This window comes from Heterodontus francisci, chromosome 3, assembly GCF_036365525.1.
Source record: "Heterodontus francisci isolate sHetFra1 chromosome 3, sHetFra1.hap1, whole genome shotgun sequence".
Classification (NCBI taxonomy): domain Eukaryota; kingdom Metazoa; phylum Chordata; class Chondrichthyes; order Heterodontiformes; family Heterodontidae; genus Heterodontus; species Heterodontus francisci.
Window position 1 is genome coordinate 151,290,773 of NC_090373.1, and position 22,684 is coordinate 151,313,456.

The 22,684-nt window shown below is 42.5% G+C and overlaps 1 protein-coding gene across 2 annotated transcripts in view; it reads left to right on the forward strand.

The window, feature by feature from the left end:
* LOC137353107 (glutamate receptor ionotropic, kainate 2) overlaps window positions 1-22,684 on the forward strand; it is a 575,020-nt gene that overhangs the window by 269,285 nt on the left and 283,051 nt on the right. The window lies entirely within an intron of this gene.

Sequence of the window (22,684 nt, forward strand, 5' to 3'; positions counted from 1 at the left end):
TGCATAGAGCTGCACACAGACTCACTTTAGGCTTTTACACAGAAACCTAAAGTAATTAGAGAACCATTTCAGCATGGCACCGTCCACAGGGGATCCAGGACATGTGTGAACAGGGCAAGCAACACAGTGTCTCTTCAACCAATCAGATTGCAGAATTCTTACTGAGACACACCAGGAAGTATAAGTTAGAATATTTAATTCAATGTAAAATCACGTACTGAATACAAAATAAAGAGCAGGAAGGAAAGATGGGATTAAGAAAGAGAAATAAAAGAGAAAGATAGAAAAGATAAAAAAAGTTTTACTTTTAACTCTTTATTAAATCTCCAATCATAATTAAAATCTGAATGAATGAATGAATCTACCCTTGTAAAGGTAAATTTTTACTGCCAGAGTTGTTGTTTGGCAGTAATTAAGTCTTATTGCACTGTTAAAAATTCACTTACACTTGAATGGACAAAACCTAACTCATCTAGCATGTTTAGTGTGTGTCTAGTGAGTAAGTACTGTAGCTCCATGTATTTTAACATGGAATCTCTCAGTGAGGTAGCCATGATGTGAAGCTTGTGGAGGAGCAGGGCATCTCATGCAGCAACTTCATGATTTCTGCGTTTAACTCCGCAAGTGTGGACATTGGAAGTTGCTATCCAATTCAACCCATAATAAGGGTGAGCATCCATACCCTCACAGTTATTCCTACCACAAAATCCAAGCCATAATTTAGCATTTTATATACTTCAGTGAGATCCTCCATCTTTTATACATCTCAAAGGTGGTGTTTTATTAATCATTCGCCATAGCTCTGCTTTAATCTTGGGATAAATTTTATTTTACTTTTCTGTACCTTTCCAATGCAGTATATAACTTTTATTTAGTATAATGACCAAAATTAAACATGATGGGCTGAATTTTATTAGCTCGCTATGAATGGTCAGGGTGGTGTGTGGGCCCATATAATTACAAGAGAAGGGGGTGGAGTGCTCATCGCCTTCCTTCGCCATTCAATTTAGTCAGGGCTGGGGAGGTTTCAGAACGACCTTCCCACCCAGAGGCCAATTGAGGTCCTTCAGTGGTCAATTAAAGGCCATTTAAAGGCCTCATCCCGCCACCGCTAGCATTTTACCAGTGTCGGGGGAGGGTGGGGGGGTGAGGTTCTCCACCATATGTGCAGGCCACCCAGTAACTCCAGGGAACTTCCGTGTGGGCTAGTTGGGGGGAGACCCTCCTGCTTGGGCAATCTGTGGCCCATAGAGGGACCCCAGTGCCATCACCAACCCCCCTGCTTTCAGCATCACACCCACCCCATCCCTTACTGGGGCCTGCCTGACTGGCCTCAGAGAGCTTGCCCCCACTTACCCGCTCGCTGAGGCTCCATGGCTGCTCCTGGTGCAGGGCCTGTTGCAGTGGCCACTGGTGGCACTGCTGGGACTGCTGAGCTGTCAGCCCTCTGATTGGCCAGCAACTCTTGGAGGCAGGATCCGTAAAGGGATGGGGACCCTGGCACGGGGCAGTTAATTGCCGAGCACTGTTAAGTGCAGTCGGGGGTCCCCCAAATGGCTGAGGCGAGGTTACAGTCACCTTTTTGGCCTGGCGTTGGCACCCCCGCCAGCTGTATAAAAATCAGCCCAATATTTGATTTTCTTTTTATTTGTTCTTGGAGTGTGGGCATTGCTGGCTAGGCCAACATTTATTGCCCATCCCTAATTACCCTTGAACTGAGTGGCTTGCTAGGCCATTTCAGAGAGCATTTAAGAGTCAACCACATTGCTCTGGGTCTGAAGTCACATGTAGGCCAGACCAGGTAAGGACAGCAGATTTCCTTCCCTAAAGGACATTAGTGAACCAGATGGGTTTTTACAACAATCGACAATGGTCACCATTAGACTAATTTGATGTGAAGTCTGGCCAATGCATTATAAAGTCTTAGAATTACTTCTGTAGAGATCGTGTGAATTTGCACTGAAAATGGAAAACGTTGTGCAGTGGGAGTACACATTGGGAATTCAGGTATGGAGGTGAGAGTGCACCATAGGCTTTTTCATCCATTCATGCTTATTTTAATGAATGGACAAAAAATCCTATGGGGCTGCTGACCTCCAAGGCGGGAGTGCAATTTGTAAACTCTATCCTGTATTCTACAATTCTGGCTATATATCCTTGTATTATGTTAGTTTTTTTTTTAATTGCTTTGTTACATTGTCTGGATATTGAAAGTGATATGCCTATTTTTTTCACTTGTATGGTGTACAGCAACTTTAAGTAGCTGAGCAAAATTAACCCTAAGACTGCAATTGTCTAGCAATTCGGCTGAAAAATGTTGGAGATGATTATCTAATTAAAATTCCAGTGCTACTGAAAACTTATAAATCAAAGCAGCGGATGCTGAAACAAAAGTGGAAAATCCTGGAAGCAATGGGCAGGTCAGTTAGCATCTGTGGAGAGAAGAGACCAGGTAACATTGAGGTGTGGCGGGTGTTTAGCAGTTTAACTCTTTACTTATATCCGCCGTGCACCGCATCCACCCCGACATACCATTGCCCTCCCCCTCCATCCCCTACTCTCTGCCTTCCTCTGCTTCAGCTATTTGTATGTTTTCTGTGCCTTGTTAATGTCTTTGATTTCTCTCATTAGGCCACCTGTTGTCTTCTGTCAATATTGCTTCAGCCATTTAACCACCTCCTGTTTCTCACTTAAGCAGGCCATTTACAGGCCATTCTATTTCTTCTCTGTGTTATCTTCCCTCCCTTTCCTTTCATTCAGCTGCTTTTTAAATGCTGTTCATTTGCACTGCCTTCCAGTTCTGACAGAGGGTGCGCTGCAGCCTAAAACATTCATTTGTCTATTCTCCTCACAGGTGGTGACTGGTCTGCTGACTGTTTCCAGCAATTTTCCATTTTAGCTTCAGAAACTTTATGCAGTTGTGTTCATGTAAAAATAGCAGTGACAAAAGCTAATCTGGATGGCTAGTCACAGTAATATAACAATATGGTCCAAATTTCAACCTTTTCCCAATGTACTACTTAATCTGCCTGAAGTTAGAGTTTTGCATGCATAATTAAGATGACCTAACAAGCCTTGCAGCTTCATTAGCATAACTTTTCCCCACTAATTGCCACAACTATCATCTGTTTTAGCTTGTGTACTTTAATCTTGGCTGTGTTGTATTATCACAGCACAGAGTTCAATTCCTCAACTGTGCTCATTAGTTCAGAGGCTGCATTTTTAATTCTTAAGTAAATTACTTTTCAGTCAGCAACAGCAACTTACATTTATAATTGTGCCTTTCATGTAGTAAAAGGTCCCCAGGCCCCTTTTCAAACAAAATTTGACACATAGGACAGGTGACCAAAAGCTTGGCCAAAGAGGTCGATTTTAGGGAGTGTTTTAAAGGAGGAGAGAGGTAGAGAGACAAAGAGGTTTAATGAAACAATTCCAGAGCTTACAGACTTGGCAGCTGAAGGCAAGGCCACCAACAATGGAGTGATGAAAATCAGGGATGCACAAGAGGTCAGAACTGGAGGAGCACCAAGATCGCAGATAGTTATAGGGCTGGAGGAGGTTACAGAGATAGAGAGGGACGAGGCCATGATGGGATTTGAAAACACGGACTGCAGCGGTACAAGTTTGACGAAACAAACTTTAATCCTGTCATTAGGGAAAAAGCATCCTTCACGAAATAAGATGCACCTATTTCAATTTACTAAGTATCCTTAAGTATCCGTGAATGTTAGCAATTCAAAGGGTGGAATTTAATGGCCACCCCCCTCAGAGATGGGCTAGGAAGTGGGGGAGAGCCATAGAATTGGGATGGAAGGCGGAGGGCCCATCACCTTCCCATCACACTGCGATAAAAGTTGGGGACGGGAAAGGAGAAAGGCCAAAAAAGGCCTTCCTGCCCAGAAGCCAATCAGTAGCCACTTAAGGGCCTTTTCCTACTGCTGCTGGAATTAAACCAGCAGCGGAGAGGCCTCTGCCACACAGTAGGTCACACAGTGAAACAAGGCAGCTTCCCTGCGGGCTTGGAGAGGACCTTCTCTGTGGGAAATCCATGGCCCATGAAGGTCCACTGGCGGCAAAGGCGGGCACCTCTGGACAACCTCCCGCCCTCCTCGGCACCTTCACAACTCCCCCCGCCCCCCCAATTACCGGGGCCTGCTGGACTGGCCGCGGCAACCCCACCTCGTTTACTTCTGGTTCCGGGCTCCAGCACAGGGCCTGTTCCAGGGCACCTGTAGTATTGGAAGTGACCACCACTCGGGGTGGCGCTGCAGATACTACAGAGCTGCTGGCCCTCTGATTGGCCGGCAGCCCCTTGAGGCGGGATCCCTGTCCTTAAAGGGCCAGGGATCCTGGCACCGGGCACTTAAGTGTCTGAGTGCTGTTGAATTGTGCCTGAGGGAAACTAAAAAAGCGAGGTGGAGTTCCCCATGCCTTTTTGGCGCAGTGCCGGAAGCCCTGCCGGCACAACTAAATTCATCCCGAAGTGTCCACAATCCACAGGTGGTTTGACTTTTTGGTGAAAGCTGAGAAGTTTATATTGATGAAGTGTTGGGTCATTATTTAATTTGTAAAATTATAATTTTCTATACTGAGTACACTTTTAGCAACGAACCCTCACAATCTGCTCCAAAAACATAAGAGCCAATTCCATGCTCAGTGGAAGTGGAGCTTGCAGTAAATACACTGCAATAAATTGCAGGCATACAGCCTGTCATTTTCTGTCCATTCATTTTAATAGGGAGAAAATCATGGGCTGGGACCCACAATCTTCCACAATACATTCCCTGTGAGTGCTGTTCTCCACTGGGAGCTTGAAATCGGCCCCTTTGGGCCATAGTGTTAAAATAAAAATTAAAGCCTGTGTAATTCTGTGGCACATTATTTTATGTACAACCAGCCACAATGCACGGGCATATTTCCGTTAGCAACCTACATTTATAAAGTGCTTTACCATAGTAAATTGTGCCAAGGCATTTCACAGAAACATTACCAAATATAATTTGATGCTGAGCCACGTAAGAAGATATTAGGTCAGGTGACCAAAAGCTTGGTCAAAGACGAATTTATGCAATGGACTTTGTGACGGTCAATGCATTGAGAAGCTAAATCAATTGCCTGGATGGGTGCAGCTCCAACAACACTCAAGAAGCTCGACACCATCCAGGACGAAACAGCTCGCTCGATTGGCACCCCATCCACCACCTTCAACATTCACTCCCTCCACCACCGACGCACAGTAGCAGCAGTGTGTAGCATCTACAAGATGCACTGCAGCAACTCACCAAGGCTCCTTCGACAGCACCTTCCAAACCTGCGGCTTCTACCATCTAGAAGGACAAGGAAAGCAGATGCATGGGAACACCACCACCTGCAAGTTCCCCTCCAAGCCACACAACATCCTTACTTGAAACTATATCACTGTCGCTGGTCAAAATCCTGGAACTCCCTTCTTAACAGCACTGTTGGTGTACCTACACCCTAAGGACTGCTGTGGTTCAAGAAGGCAGCTCACCACCACTTTCTCAAGGGCAATTAGAGATGGGCAATAAATGCAGGACTAGCCAGCGACTCACATATCCCAGAAAGGAATAAAAAAAAAATTGGTGGTGACACCTCACTTATACCTTAATATCAGTTTGCAAGATTATATTTTGAACTTATCCACAAGCTTCACATCTAGTTAATGAGCCTTTTCAGAGAGCAGAATTTGACAGGTTCCTTCATTGATATTTCAGTCATGTTCAAAGGAAAACAAGACATTTTCATAAGCTAGTGAAAGAATTTACATTGTAAAAAGAAAATAAACAGCTAACATGAACTGTTGAGCTTCTCACAGTAGATATTACATGATCGGAATTTGTTTACTCAATGTTAAATCAAAGATCACCATGATAAGCTTTCAGGAGGTTGACACTTGTACCTGCATGTGCTCTTGTCTGAAAAGCTAATTATGTCAATAGGCTCAGTAATATTCCTAGCTGAATGTAAACAGAAATTTGACAATCTTTGTGGTTGAGGAGTGTTTTTCAATACAGCAAAGCTGCACTTTTTTTTTCTAGTTCTACTGAAATATCTAAAGAAACAAACAGTCCAACAGGTGTTCCTTGTACTGTTCTTTTTTAAATTTTAAAAAGACTCCTTTTTTATTGTTCCCAGTCATGTTTTAGGAACATGATAGATGCCCAAAACATGGGTCTGAGTGGTGGTGTTGAAATTCAACTCAGACAGAAAGAATGGTTCCATAGAGCCAAAAGTGACTGACATTGACCAATCTGAATCCTGCATCTGGTGGAACAGTGTCAACAACATAAAATGGTCCATAATTCCGCATGAATTTGCATTGATTCTAAAGCATTCTGATAAGAGTCGATTGCTATAGAAACTGAGCTGATGCACTGCTACAGTGCAGGCTGTTCTTTAGATGCTGGATTTGAGCCCCTTCTAAATCTGCACAGGGCACTTTCAGTATACGACTTCATCTCCGACTTCAAGTTATCAGGTCAGTCCATGTGTGCAATTTAAATCTCATCCTTGCTTCGTCATCATCTATCCTCTATTTAATTCAAATCGCTTTTTGAATAGTTTCCAAAGGAAGCCTGACAGACAGTCAAATGTAATACCCTGTGTCTTTCTCTAAGATGTAAAAGAAATCCATCATTGGGTTCTGCTCTGTTACCAAATGAATGATGATGCAATCGTTTTCACAGAACATATTGAGCGAAAAACAATAGATTGACTTAAACTTTAAAACCTCTTCCAATCAAATTAGAGTATGCATTTAAAATAATACCAGACAGGAGGTTTTGATGGAATTTGTATTTTCAGCAATACAAGAGATGCTGGTGGGAGAAAGAGAGAGAGAGAGATGGGGAAACAAATCACATTTTTGACTTTTTTCATCAGGCACTCCCTGGTGGATTATAGCGTGCAGACAGATGCTGCATAAAGCTGCCTTTACAATGCCCAAACAAAGTATCCTAACTCCAACCATGGAGCAATGTTTGCCACTGCATCAATTCAAGTGGTTCCATTTCTTACTTAAGCCCTCATTTCAGCCTTTCTCAGCGAAACCAACGAGGACATTATAGATCTGGTGATGTGTAATGAGACAGGATTAAGTAATGATATCATAATATAGGAACCTCGAGGGAAGAGTGATTATAACATGATAGAATTTCACTTTCAGCTGGGGGAGTGTGACAAGGTAAGTTGCTCTTGCAGAGAGCCGACAGGCCAAATGGCCTCCTTCTGTGCTGTAACCATTCTATGATTCTATGATTTTATGATTCAGTTTGAAAGTGAGAAGCCTGGGTCTGAAATTAGTGACTTGAACTTAAATAATGGCAATTACAAAGGTATGAAGACAGAGTTGGCTAAAGTGGATTTGAAAAGTAGGTTAAAAGGTAAGATGGTAGATAAGCAATGCCAGACATTTAAGGAGATATTTCATAATTCTCAGCAAAGATATATTCTATTGAGAAAGAAAGATTCTACAAGAAGGATGAATCATCCTTTTTTATTCTTTCATGGGAAGTGAGAATTTCTGCCAAGGCCAGCATTTATTGCCCATCCCTAATTTCCCTTGAGAAGGTAATGGTGAACCGCCTTCTTGAACCGCTGCAGTCCATTTGGTGTAGGTACACCCACAGAGCTGTTCAGGAGGGAGTTCCAGGTTTTTGACTCAGCGGCAGTGAAGGAATGGCTATATAGTTCCAGGATGCTGTGTGGCTTGGAGGGGAACTTGCAGGTGGTGATGTTCCCATGCAGCTGCTGCCCTTTTCCTTCTAGGTGGTAGAGGTTGCAGGCTTGGAATGTGCTGTCGAAGGAGCCTTAGTGAGTTGCTGCAGTGCATCTTGTATACGGTACACACTGCTGCCACTGTGCATCGGTGGTGGTGGAAGTGAATGTTGAAGGTGGTGGATGGCATGCCGATTAAGCAGGCTGCTTTATCCTGGATGGTGTCGAGCTTCTTGACGGTTGTTGGAGTTGCACCCATCCAGGCAAGTGGAGAGTATTCCATCACATTCCTGACTTGTGCCTTGTAGATGGTGGACAGGCTTTGGGGAGTCAGGAGGTGAGTTACTCGCTGCAGAATTCCCAGCCTCTGACCTGCTTTTGTAGCCATAGTATTTCTATGGTAGATCCAGTTAAGTTTCTGTTCAATAGTAATCCCCAGGATGTTGATGGTGGATAATTAACAAAGTTAAGGATAGTATCAAATTGAAAGAAAAGGCATACAATCTTGTGAAGATTAGTGGTAGGCCAGAAGATTGAGAACATTTTAGAATCCGAGTCACGGCACTGATTGTTTTTTAATGGGCGGCACAGTGGCGCAGTGGTTAGCACCGCAGCCTCACAGCTCCAGCGACCTGGGTTCAATTCTAGGTACTGTCTGTGTGGAGTTTGCAAGTTCTCCCTGTGTCTTCGTGGGTTTCCTCCGAGTGCTCCGGTTTCCTCCCACATGCCATAGACTTGCAGGGTGATAGGTAAATTGGCCATTATAAATTGCCCCTAGTATAGGTAGGTGGTAGGGAAATATAGGGACAGGTGGGGATGTGGTAGGAATGTGGAATTAGTGTAGGATTAGTGTAAATGGGTGGTTGATGGTCGGCACAGACTCGGTGGGCCGAAGGGCCTGTTTCAGTGCTGTATCTCTAAACTAAACTAAACTAAACCAGTGAAGGATGACTAGAAAAAAATAGAGGGAGAAAATAGATCAAGAGAGTAAACTAGCAAGAAATATAAAAACTGACAGTAAGAGCTTCTGTAAGTATATGAAAAGGAAGAGAGTAGCTGAAGTAAATTCTGATCCCTTAGAGGATGAGACTGGGGAATAAATAATGAGAAACAAGGAAATGGCAGAGACTTTGAACAAATATTTAGTATCTGTCTTCACGGTGGAAGATCCTGAAAGTAATATTAGTAGAAGATCAGGGGCAAAAGGGAGAGAGGAACTTAGAGCAATCACTATCACTAGAGAAAAAGTACTGGGAAAACTAATGGAACTATAGGTTGAAAAGTCCCCTGGACCAGATGGACCGCATCCTAGGGCCTTAAAAGAAGTGGCTGCAGAGATAGTGGATGGATTGGTTGAAATCTTCCAAAATTCCTTAGATTGTGGAAACATCCCAGCGGTTTGGAAAACTGCAAACGTAATGACCCTATTCAAGAAAGGAGGGAGACAGAATGCAGGAAACTATAGGCCAGTTTGCCTAACATCTTTCATTGGGAAAATGCTGGAATCTATTTTTAAGGAAGTATTAGCAGGATATTTAGAAAATTAAATGAGTGGGCAAAAGTTTGATATATGGAGTACAATGTGGGAACATGTGAGGTTCTCCTCTTTGGTAAGAAAATAGAAAATCAAAATATTGTTTAAATGCAGAGAGATTACAGAATGCTGTAGTATCGAGGGATCTGGGTGTCATCCTCGAACATAAAGCACAAAGGGCAGAATTTTGCTGGACTCTGGGAGGTGGGAAATCCTTTAAAACTCCCCAATGCAGTGCCGCCACTAGGGCATTTTCCCAGAGATGGACTGTGATGCAGTTTGGTTGCCTGCTTTAAGGAGGTAGGCAGGCAATTTGCATGTGTAGAGGCCCTATTAAGGGCCACTTTACGGAGCCGCTGGCATTTTTGCCGATGGCGGAATGGCTCCCCACCGCATAAGGGAGGGCAGCCGCTGCGGCTCCAACAATCTCCTTGGAGGGGTTTCCACTCTGACCCTTGTCCCCCTGAATTTTTCATTTTCTTTAAAACTTAACTGTCTGAGCTCCTGAGGTTTCCTGCCTGCCTCAGCAGTGACCACCTCTCCCAGTGGCGCTGCTGAGTCTTCAGGGCTGCCAGTCCTTTGATCAGGCTGGCAGCATCAGGAATCTGCCCGCCATCCTTAATTAGGAGGCCACCTATGGGAAAATGGCAGAGCCAGTCCCACTGCTGGCAAGTGCAGTCTCGAGACCTGCTTTTTGCCGCGACGTCGGGGTCCCGAAACCTGCACCAAAAAATCAGGCCAATATGTTAGCATGCAGATACAACAAGTAATTAGGAAGGCAAATAGAATAAAAGCAAAATACTGCAGATGCTGGAAATCTGAAATAAAAACAAGAAATGCTGAAAATACTCAGCAGGTCTGGCAGCATCTTCAGAGAGAGAAGCAGAGTTAACATTTCAGGTCAGTGGCCTTTATTGCAAGGGGGTTGGAGTATAAAAGTAGGGAAGTCTTGCTACAACTGTACAGGACATTGGTGAGACCGCAGCTAGAGTTCTGCATTAAAGTTTTGGTCTTCTTCTTTAAGGAGGGATATACTTGTATTGGAGGCAGTTCAGAGAGGGTTCACTAGGCTGATTTCTGGAATGAACGGGTTGCATTATGAGGAAAGGTTGAACAGGTTGGGCTTATACTCATTGGAATTTAGCAGAATGAGAAGTGATCTTATTGAAACATAGGAGATTGTGACGGTGCTTGACAGGGTAGATGCTAAGAGGTTGTTTCCCCTCTTGGGTGAATCTAGAACTAGAGGGTGAAGTTCCAAATATGGGGGCCACCCATTTAATATGAGGAGGAATTTCTTCTCTCCGAGGGCCATGAACCTTTGGAATTCTTTATCCCAGAGAGTTGTGGAGGCTGAGTCATCGAATATATTCAAGGCTGCGATAGACAGATTTTTGAACTATTGAGGAGTCAAGGGTTATGGGGAACAGGCAGGAAAGAGGAGCTGAGGCCAGATCAGATCAGCCATGGTCTTATTGAATAGCGGAGCAGGCTCGAGGGGTCATGTGGCCTATCCCTGCTCCTATTTCTTGTGTTCTTCAATTTCCAATTTAATCCAAATTACAATTTTATCTTGAACATATGGAACTATGTTAAAACCGATCCAAATCTTTTTCCAATTGAATGCTTACAATTAGCACTTTCATCCCTCACTCCATCTGTCCATCTGAACTGGGAATGTGAAACTCTTGCAGGGGCTAAAGTGGACTGCCCTTGAAAACAGGCACGGGAATCACGATTCAAACTCCCAGGCAGAAAGGGATATCCACTACAAGTCTTGACACACACTCTGCTAAGTACTGCAGGGCTGCTCCAGGGCAGTCCAGGCAGCAGAAGTGTGACTTCATCACGCCAATGGTCTTCTCCAGTGCATTTCATGTTGCAGCATGGGTTTCATTGTATGCATACTGCACACAGGTCCATGGGTTTCTCACTGGAAACATGAGCCTTTGGTTTGCTATGGTGGCTCAAAGGCAGATGGTACAATGAATGCTGTAAAATGAAAGCATCATGAATGCTGTCAGGATACCTGGCATTGACCTGGGTGATGCCCTCCCTATGGTTGCACAGTAGCTGAATGTTAAGGGAGTGATTCCCCTTTGGTTCTGGAATATGGCAGAGTTAAGATGTGGCACCCACAAAGCAGTATGCATGCAGTCAATGACACCCTGCATCATGGAGAAGCTTGCAATCTCAGCAAAGCCATGTGTTCATTCGATCTGCTGATCTGTGGCAAGAGAGAATGAAATGTAATCAACTCTCTTTGAATAGACAGCCTCAGTGACCTCCTTTATGCAACAATGGATGGAAAGCTGTGCGATATTGCAAATATCTCCAGCTCCAGCCTGGAAGGAGCCAAACACATGAAAGTTGATTGCTATTGTCACCTTCACAGTCATTGGCAATGCAGTCCTTGTCCTGCTTTATGGTAGTACTTGTGGTTGCAGCAGAAGACAGATTTCCAGTGGATGTCCTTATTGAAGCACGGGTGTCCCACATGTTGTTTGTCGCTGAGGTTCTGGTAGGAGAATTGCTCCCTGCACCTGCTGGGTACATATGGTCTCCTGCTGAATGCTCTTCTCCTCCTCCCTCTTCCAACAACTTGTCCTACTCTGTGTGGCCTCTGCTCATTCTCCCTGTCTTGCTGTATTCCAAGGAGAATGCCTGCTACCTCACCCATGTATGAGTACAATTGGTTTGTTAAGAAGCATTTCAGTCAGGAGAAAGTCCTTCAGTCCCTGCTACACCACTCCCTGTAAACTTTAGCAACTTGAAAGAATGATGGAAAGTACAGAACATTTGTACAATTGGAGCAACAGCCAGAAGAAATCAACTATCAATTAACCTGTAACTAGTTGATGATCCCTTTAAATAGAGCTGGTCAGGGCTCCTTTATGCAGCTTAAAGCATGTTCAGCAGTGCAAGGTTAAGAGAGGGCATTGACTGGACTGTTGAGCTCCAAAAAGCCACCTTTAGAACCAAATCAGCATTGGCCGCTGATTGACATCACTAACTTCCTGTTCTGCATACTTTTGGCAGATGTTAGCTGTGCCTGAACTAACACCCTCACCAAGATGATATCTGACATAATTCGTGGCAGACGTGCATACGCATATCGGACATCACTTTGACCCCAAACAGCTCCCATTGTGCTCAAACTACCGGCCTAACTGAGCTTAATTCTGTGTCTTTGATCTTTATACAAACACATTTTTTCCAGTATCAGGTTGAATTGAAAATATTGTGCAAATTTAATTATGTAGTTCCATTCATGTGTGACCATATTTTAGTATCTTCATAAATTTTCTCTTTTTCAGCTTCGGATGCACTGCACTTTGTTTTTATATACAAATGCTACGTGGTATTTTCAATTAGAAATACAAAAAAGCTCACAGAGCCAAAGGCAAACTTGTGTCTGTATGATATCTCTGCAGGATACATCTGTCCACCCCAAGGCCTGCCAGCAGAATTATGATTCTGTAGTATAACTACTTGTTGAAGGTGGAGATTAGTTGCAGAATCACCAGCTTTACAGAAGCAAATGGAAACTGTGAATGGAAAGTTAAGGAAGTCAGGATGAAATGAAACAATTTTAAAGGGCTAAAAAGAGAAAGAAGGCAAGAAAGAAGGAAACGAGTAGAGAGAGGTGTGTCTTATTGTAGTAAAATGCTAACAAATAACCTGCTACCTATAAGCGAAATGCTAGTGCATAATGGCAGATGGTGGGATTAGCTCTCAGTAATATTGAGGTCAGGGAAACAGAGGGAGATAGGCCTTAAGGTAATACTCACTGTGGGAACTAAAGGATCCAAAGGTGGGTACCACAATCTGATCTGACTAGGATACCCTGTTCATTAGCAGTTGAAAATGATGTGTGGACTCATGCATGCACAGTAGTTCATTTTCATCACAAATGATATGATTCTACTCAAAATAATTAATTGCTCCTTTAAGGTTCAAGTTCAGTTAGATGTTGAACTTTTATAGAGTTGGTGAAAAAGGAAGTGAAATATTCTTTGCTTTTTACACATCTCTGGAAATTACTGCAGCAGATTTTGAGCACTTCACCAGCTTGCAAACAGATTGATTGATAGCTGCCTAGGATTGGAAAAAATTCTAAAATACTGATTATACACTAACTCGTGCATTTCTCACAAATGGGAAAAAAGGATTGAGTGCCCTTTCATCTTGTAAATCTCATAAAGAAAAGATACTGCTATTCTCCAATCCTCTCAAGAAAGCCAATTCCGCCCTTGCTAAAGATATTGCTTTTCCATATTGAGTTTAAAATGCACAAGGCAACAATCCTGTTTTCAAATGAATTGTTATGAACACCATGAGAGGCAGGTAGAAAATTGGGTTACTGAGTTATTGCATAAATGTTTTAGAATATAAAGGTACCTAAGTTTATCCTGACTGCCAGTTTGATTGCAATGGCAAAGCAATTTGTTAAGTACACCCTGAGTTGTGGATATAACTAGTGGATTTGATAGATCTAGCTGGATAAAATGCATTGAACATGATAAGGGAAGCATAAAATACCCTCCTGCAAAGGTAGCTTTATCTTGTGGTTATTAATTCTTTCTGAAAGTGGGTAATCTTTGAATAATGCTGTCTCAGTCAGTGATAGTTATAGCATAGTTCAGCATTGGAAAAATAATAATTTTAATGGATTCTGACTTTCTTTAGAAAGAAAGGGTTGTTACCTTTTGTTTCTTGAAAACCACATTGAAGGGTCTTAGTGATCCAAAATGATGAAAGTCTCCTCTGTCAAGCAATTATAAGGAGTCCCATGCTAAATGAGCTGGGGTAATCTCAATTCCTATAATATGATTTTAATTCTCAGGAGAAAGATTGATTGGAATCAGGTTTCAGTGCCTTCAAACTGGAACTTGGAAATTTCCCTCCCTGTCCTCTGGGTGTTTAACTGGTTGACTGGTATTAAAATCGAAAATAGGAATAGGAGTAGGCCATTCAGCCTCCTGAGCCTGTTCAATTAGTTGATCTGTATCTTAACTCCATCTACTTGACTTGGTTACCATATCCATCAATACCCATGCCTAACAAAAACAGTAGAAATGCTGCCTTTGTTTCTGAGATATTGGAAATAAAGATTCATTTGGGAGTAACTGTAATAAGGATAGATGTCTCAGAAAGTTCTGCTCAGCAATAGCATAAAAGGATTGGCCCAGATTATACTGGGATACCAATGGCTCAAGGAGCATAGTGCATGTGCTAATAGTTGCTAAAGCATATGAGTTTCTAAATATAAGGGATGAAGTTCCAGCAAAATATGTTGGGGGGTGGGGGGGGTGGGGGGGGGGGGGGGAGTTCTGTTTATCTTCTGAAGCTATAGCAGATAATTTGGAGTCCAACAGAAAATTCACCCCCAATTTCCAGGAAAGAGATCTATGGCCAGAAGAAATGGTGTGTTACTGGTATTTCTTAGATCTTAGACCAATAGACAATGGTGGGGTGTCATTATGCTGCTATTTTGCTCCTAGAAGACATGAGCCATAGAAACAGTTCATGCTGTAGGCTATTATGCTGTCCTGAAGACCCCCATCTGCCAAGAATGAGGCATATCATTTTCGGCATATGAACATTAGTTTTGCTGGAATGAAGAGATGACTTGTTTAAAGAGATTAGCAGTGGTTGGAAAAACATTTGCATGCTAAGAGACAGTGCTTGCAGAGACAAAGGAACTGCTCACTGATTCAATTAACAGAAATTGGTCTGGGTAATGGTGATCCACATCTTGTTGGTGTAAGAGACAGCACTACACCTTACCACCAAGAGCTTTGGAATCCACAAACACAGGAGTTTGTGAAAAAAAAATGAGTCACATGACTAACCTGCTGGCCCAGGTCTGGTTTTGAACTGCTCACAGGACATCTTGGGTCAGACTGCAGATTGCAACTGAACTTGGAATAAGAGCCTCTCTCCTGTCTGGCTCTCTCTCTCTTTCACTAATCTCCGGATCCACTGAAGTCACTTAAACTTCAAGAGAGAAAAGACTTCTACATTGAAACAAGTTTCAAAGCGTGCGCTGAGCCCCAACGTAACGGCAAGACTTATCAGCAACCACGACTCTACATCAAACTTAAAGGACCATAAATAGAAACCCAGCTATTGCCTCAAACATTTCCCCTTTATTCTTTCTACATTTTCTGTCTCTATCTGAATGTTTGTTTATTGCGTATGCACGCGTGGTCACGTCGCGTATTCATAGTTGTTAACCGAATTAGAGTTTAAGATGAATAAACTTGCACCTTGTTTAAATCTAAGAAAACCTGTCTGATTGATTTCTTTGCCTTGCAAGTGGAAAGCAGGGAACAAGGATTCACTGAGCTAAAGACACAATGTTTTTAAAATTAAACCCTGTTACGGTTAAACCAGGCAAAGGCTGAGAGGGAACCCCTAGACCCCTTTTTCACCTGGTCGTAACAATGCCATAGGTGCAATCAACAGATTTTCCTGGGGGTCAAGCTTTGATGGAAATTATTAACTTTCTTGTGCTTGATTTGGCTGATTCTTGTATCCAATCATAGACTTCAGATGACTTTTCAATAAATAGGATGTTCAACAACTTTCACATATCCACAAAATATGGAAAGTAACTCCATGGAAGGGCATTTGGGAACTGGTTTGACCAGTTTTTGAAGCTATCTGAGAAGGTCTTTTCAAACTGGGACTCGGCATGCAATGCACCTGTCATTTTAGTTATCTAAGGTTCTTCATCTACTGACATATTTCTGTTCTTTGGTTAATGTTGTAGAATATCTTTCATAAAGACAACAGTGGGAATCACTGTTTAGAAGGCTGAAATTTGGTGCTTGGCAGCATGAGATGTGGTGAGGTGCGGAGGGGATAATATTCTTAGTATTCACTGTCCATTTTAAATTAACACATGGAAAATTGCAGTGGTACACGTCTATTAGTATGAGAAACTCCACACCTGAAATGCCAAAGATGAAAATCCACCCTGTGGTCTGCTTGGAGTCCAGATATTGTAGTTTTTTTGACTCTAATGATGGTCCAAAGCAGCAATTTTCTGCTTAAGGTGATCCCAGTCACGTTTATCATACAGCCAAAAGTCTGCTTAATTTCAAGAGCTTCTGGATGTGCAGAAGTGGCAAAAGAATGGGGGGTGGGGGGGAGCGGGAGACGAAGAGAATATTTTTATTGTAATAAAAGCAAAATACTGCAGATGCTGGAAATCTGAAATAAAAACAAGAAATGCTGGAACCACTCAGCAGGCACTCTTGATTATTTCAGGGGTAATGCTGTCCTTTCCAGGTGCTTTTCCACTGGCTAGAGAATCAATGGCATCGCTGACTTCCGATTTTGTTGGCTGTACGTCCAGCTCATCCATGACTGGCAGAGACTGGGCTGCATTGAGGGCGGTCTCAGTGACAACATTTTCCCTGGAGTACAGTTCTAGGTAGTGCTCCACCCAGCGGTCCATTTGCTTGCATTGGTCAGTGATCATTTCCCCTGATTTAGACTTGAGAGGGGCGATCTTCTTGATGGTTTGCCCAAAAGCTCTCTTAATGCCATCATACATTACTCTGATGTTTCCGGTGTCAGAGGCCAGCTGAATACGACTGCATAGCTGTTGCCAGTAGTCATTTGCACAGCGCGTGGCTGTTCTTTGTGCAGCGCTTCTGGCTGCTTTAAGTGCTGCGGATGTTAACTCGCTGGGGGCTTTCTTGTAGTTCAACAGTGCAGTGCGCTTAGTAGCTATGACAGGTACCAGCTCTTCAAAGTGAGATTGAAACCAGTCTGCATTCTGCTTCTCACGTTTGCCAAAGGTGGTCATTGCTGAGTCATAGATGGCGTCTCTGATGTGGGCCCACTTGGTCTCTGCATCCCCTGTAGGAGTGTTTTGAAGGGCTGTTTCAAGTGAATTTAGAAACTTGTGTGACAGCTGTGGATAAGAAATTCTGTTAGTGTTGATGCTTGGAGTGATGTAGCTTCTTTGGTTTGAGTCTAACTTTCCTGCACACCAGGGAGTGGTTGGTGTCGCAGTCCGCACTGTGGAAGTTGCATGTGATTTGGACACTGTTTATAGAGGCTCACCTTGTGACGATGTGGTCCAGTTGGTGCCAACGACGTGATCTTGGGTGTCTCCATGAAACCTGGTGACAGGGTTTAGTGTGAAAGAACGAGTCGGTGATGCAGAGGTTATGATAGGTACAGAACTCCAGCAGTCTCTGTTTGTAGAATCAGCATATACCACCCAACACAATGGTTTTAGCACAATGATCCTTTCATCAGGCTTGCAGCAACTGAAATGTACCCCAACCCTCTCTCGAGATTCCAGTGTTCTGTTTGATTGATTGCATAAAATGGAGCTGAATGTTGTTACCTTTGAGAGCTTGCTAATTGACGTTGCAGTAGTTTAACACCATTAATGGTTTATAATTCACTGACAACCAGAGAGGCATTGTAAATGAGCCAGAGGGTCTCACCTGTGGCAGAATATGAGTAACAATTGATGGCTGTGAGCTAGTCCGAGTGTGAGCTCCTTGTTGCGCTTTGTGATATCTAAAGCTGATATAACATAACCAAGTTAATGCATTTTGTTGGCAAAATCAATTTATGTTCATATCTTTGTAGAGGTGTGCACAGCCTTCTCTAACACATTATTTGAAAAGAAAGATTAGCATTTATAAAGCACCTTTCACAACCTTAGGACATCCCAAAGCACTTTACAGCCAATGATGTACTTTGAAGGGTAGTTGCTGTTGTAATGTTGGGAACGTAGCAGCCAATTTTGCGTACAGCAAGCTACCACAAACAATGTGATAATGACCAGATTATCTGCCCTAAGAATTCAGAACTACAGAACTCCTTACCTCCTTCTTTCCTTCTCATACAATCTTCAGGCTTTTAAAACCTAAGCTTTACCCTGATTTATTAAGTCTTCTTTGAATCATTCTACACTATGGACCTTGTCCCAATGCCTTGATTTCTCAGCAGAGTAACAGATGATGTTAATGAATATTTTGAAAATAAATTGTTTTTCACCATTTGAAAGAACTATATTGTTTTGTTTCCTGATCGTTTTTGTCAAGCTATTATTCCAATATAGATATATTTTACAACACATGAAAGCTGTCTTAATTTGCATTTTTAAATTTTTTTGTTGTTGTTTGCAGCAGTTCATCTACCTAACTAAAGCAGTTGTAAAATAGCTTTTACTTAACAAGCTACCTTTGTATCCTGCAGCCAAGAAAACAAATAAATTAATTAACAGGCGACAAATTCTTTTGCATTATCTGGAGTCAATTTAAAAATGTTGCTTTTTCTGATGGAATTATGAAGAAAGGTTCAGTGGATAAATACCATGTGAGGTGTGATACTCAGCAGTACAGACTAAGAAGGTCCTGCCGTTTGAACTCTGGTGGTCATATGGCGAGATAATATGCACCAATTTCACTGCAGGGGAAGGGAGAGTTCTACAATAGGCCTCAACAATCTTGTGATAATTTAATTTTATTCATTCATGGGATGTAGCGTCACTGGCAAAACCAGCATTTATTGCCTATCCCTAATTAACATTGAGAAGGTGGTGGTGACAACTGAATGGCTTGTTAGGACCTTCAGAGGGCAGTTAAGAGCCGACCACATTGCTGCAGGTCTGGAGTCACAGGTTGCAAAACTGGGTAAGGATGGCAGATTTCCTTCCCTGAAGGACATTCGTGAACCACTTGGGTTTTTACAACAATCTAGTAGTTTAGTGGTCACCATTACTGGTACTAGCTTTCTAATTCCAAATTTATTTAATTAACTGAATTTAAATTCCCTTGTTGCTGTGGTGGGATTCAACCTCAAATCTCTGAACTATTCGTCCCCACCTCTAGATTACCAGTCCACCAACATAACTACAATGCTACTGTACACATCAATGAGGAGGAGGATTCTGGATTATTATCCAATGAGTCCTGTATGTGTGTGTTGGATATGTTTGGGCTTGACTGGTATTTTCTTCACTGCCAAATAGTTTGTTGACAATCTAAGCTGGTACTTGGGTTGCCAACTTGGATTGTTTCAAGATGTTTCATCACGTGACTTCTCGCCTCCGACCGAAGGAGCGCACATTGCATCCTGGGCAAGTTGCAGCCCTGCAGTTTGATATTCATCTGGTTGGAGCAAAATTAGAGAAGAAAATTTACCAATGGTTTTTAGCCCAGATTGGTCACTGCAGTATTCCTGTCAGTTCAGGGAGATTCCAGTACAATTCAGGAGGGTTTGGAAATCTTAGCCGACACATGGAGAATGGCCACTTCGGTGCCGATGGAACTATATTCCAGGGGAGCAGGGATGAAGAAACAAATTTTGAAAATAAAAAATCAGTAAACTTTGCGAGATTATTATGCTTACTTTATTGCCTATCCTCAGTTACCCTTGAGAAGGCAATAGTTAGCCACCTTCTTGAACCACTGCAGTCACTGCGGTGTCAGTCCAATTTTATTCTTGTTGTTCACTAAGGCGGTTTGCTAGACTGCTTCAGAGGACAGTTAAGAGTAAACACATGGGTGTGGGACTGGAGTAACATATGGGCTAAACCAGGTAAGGATGGCAGGTTTCTTTCCTTAGGATAGGGGAGTTCATTGGATGTTGTCTGTATGGACTTATAAAGGCAGTTAATAAGGTCCACACAAGGGATTATTAGCAAAAATAAAAGCACACAGAATTGGAAGCAATCTTATGATATGGGTTGGTAATTGGTTGGAAGGCAAGAGACAAGGGAATAGGGATAAAGGGAATATTATCTGGTTGGTTTTCTGTTGGGCTCAGCTTTTCATCATATATATTGACTTGGTTATACAGCCCATTTTGCAGATGACACTAGGTTAGGAGGCACAATGGTTGTGTAGTTGAGAGCAGGAAGTTAGAAAGGAACTTAGACTAAGTGAGTGGATAAAACTCCAGTGGATGGAATTAAATGTCAGGAAGCATGAGGTCATCCACTTTGGATATGATAAAGAAAAAATGGAATATTTTCTTAATGGTGAGAGATTAGGAGCTGTGGACAACCAATGGGATTAAGTTGTCAATGTGCACAAATCACTAGAACTAAATACTAGGTACAAAAAGTAATTGAAAAGCTTAATGGAATGTAGGCCTTTATCTAATGAGGTTGGAACTGAAAAGTCATGAAGTAATGTTTCAGTGGTTTCAACTTTAATAAGACCCCTTCCAGATTACTGTATTTAGTTTTGGGTACCAAACCTCAGGAAAGATATATTGGCATCTGAGAGATTAAAATGCAAATTCACTTGAATAAAAGCAGGGATTAAAGTGTTACAGTATAAGGACAGCATGCATAAACTTGGCTTGTATTCCCTTTAGTTTAGAAAATTGAGGGGTGATCTAATCAAGGTGTTTAAATGATAAAGGGATTTGATAGGGTGAATACAGAAAAATTATTTCTTGTAGCGGAGGAATCCAGAAAGGCAGGGTTGGGTGGGGAGGGTGTGGGGGTGGGGGGGGGGGGGTGGTGGGTGTCATGATCTTACCATTAGAGCTAAGCCACTCAGGAGAAATCAAGAGAAACTTTTTCATGCTCAGGAATGTGGGAATATGAATCTCACTCCCACAAAAGATAATGGATGCTGGGTCAACTGAATTTTCACTGCTGAGATTGTTCAATTTTTGTTCGGTAAGGACATGAGGAGGTTTTGGAGTAGAGGCGGCTAAATGATAGATGAGTGCATGGCTGGAAAGATGGTGCAGGAGGGAGGGCTTTAGATTCTTGGGACATTGGGACTGGCTCTTGGGGAGATGGGACCTGTACAAGCTGGACGGGTTGCATGTGAACAGAGCCGGGATTGAGTTCCTTGTGGGACGTTTTTGCTAGTGCTGTTGGGGAAAGTTTAAACTAGTTTGGCAGGGGATGGGGACCTAAGGGTAGACTCAGCTGGGACAAAATTAGAAATGAAAATGAAAGGTAGAAAATTAGGGGATGAGTCTGGAAGACAGAGGAAACAAAAGTTAGAAAATTTAAAAAAAAAAGAGTTTGGCAGTGCTCAAGGGTATCTACTTCAATGAAAGGAGTATAGCAAATAAAGCAGACGAGCTGAGGGTACAGATAGACACATGGCAGTATGATATCATAGCTATTACAGAAACATGGCTTAAGGAAGAACAGGAATGGCAGCTGAACGATCCTGGGTAGCGTTTTTAGACGCAACAGAGAGGGGGATAAAAAAGGAGGGGGGGTGGCAATTTTGGTCAAAGAAACTATTAGAGCTGTGAGGAACGAGGATATGTTAGAAGTAAAAACAAGAAATACTGGAAATACTCAGCAGGTCTGGCAGCATCTGTGGAGAGAGAAGCAGAGTCAACGTTTCAGGTCAGTGACCCTTCATCAGAACAGACAAATATTAGAAATGTAAAAGGTTTTAAGCAAGTAAAAAGGGGGTGGGGCAAGAGATAACAAAAGAGAAGGTGTTGATTTGTCAGTTCATTTGTCAGTTCTGATGAAGGGTCACTGACCTGAAACGTTGACTCTGCTTCTCTCTCCACAGATGCTGCCAGACCTGCTGAGTATTTCCAGAATTTCTTGTTTTTATTTCAGATTTCTAGCATCTGCAGTATTTTGCTTTTATGATATGTTAGAAGGTTCATCAAATGAGGCCATGTGGATTGAGCTATGGAACAAAAAATGGGCAATCACACTGCTGGGAGTGTACTATAGACCCACAAACAGTCAGAGTGAGATAGAACAAATATGTAGGCAAATCTCTGAGAAGTGCAAGAACAATAGGGCTGTAATAGTAGAGGATTTTAACTACTGCAGTATTAACTGGGATAGTTTTCGTGTGAAAGGAATTGAGGGAGCAGAATTCTTGAGGTGGATTCAGGAGAATTATTTTGGCCAGTATGTAGCAAGTCCAAAAAGAGAGGGCGCAGTTTTGGACTTAGTTTTAGGAAATGAAGTTGGGCAGGTGGAAGGAGTGACAGTGGGAGAGCATTTTGGTGGCAATGATCATAATTCAGTCAGTTTTAACATAATTATGGAAAAGGACAAGGATGGAAGAGGAATTCGAGTTCTCAAGTGGGGCAAGGCCAATTTTACTAAGCTGAGGAGTGAATTAGCGAAAGTGGACTGGATACAGCTACTTGAAAGTAAATCAGTGTCAGAGCAGTGGGAGGCATTCAAAGGGGAGATTCAAGGGGTTCAGAGTAAACATGTTCCCATAAAGAAAAAGGGTGTGATGGCCACATCTATAGCCCCATGAATGTCAAGGAGCTTACAGGGTAAGATAAGGCAGAAAAGGACACCGAGAACTCAATACTACAGAAAGCCGAGAGGAGGATAGAAAGTGGAGGGGTGAAATCAAAAAGGAAATTAGGAAAGCAAAGAGAGGGCATGAAAGAATATTGGCAAGCAAAATCAAG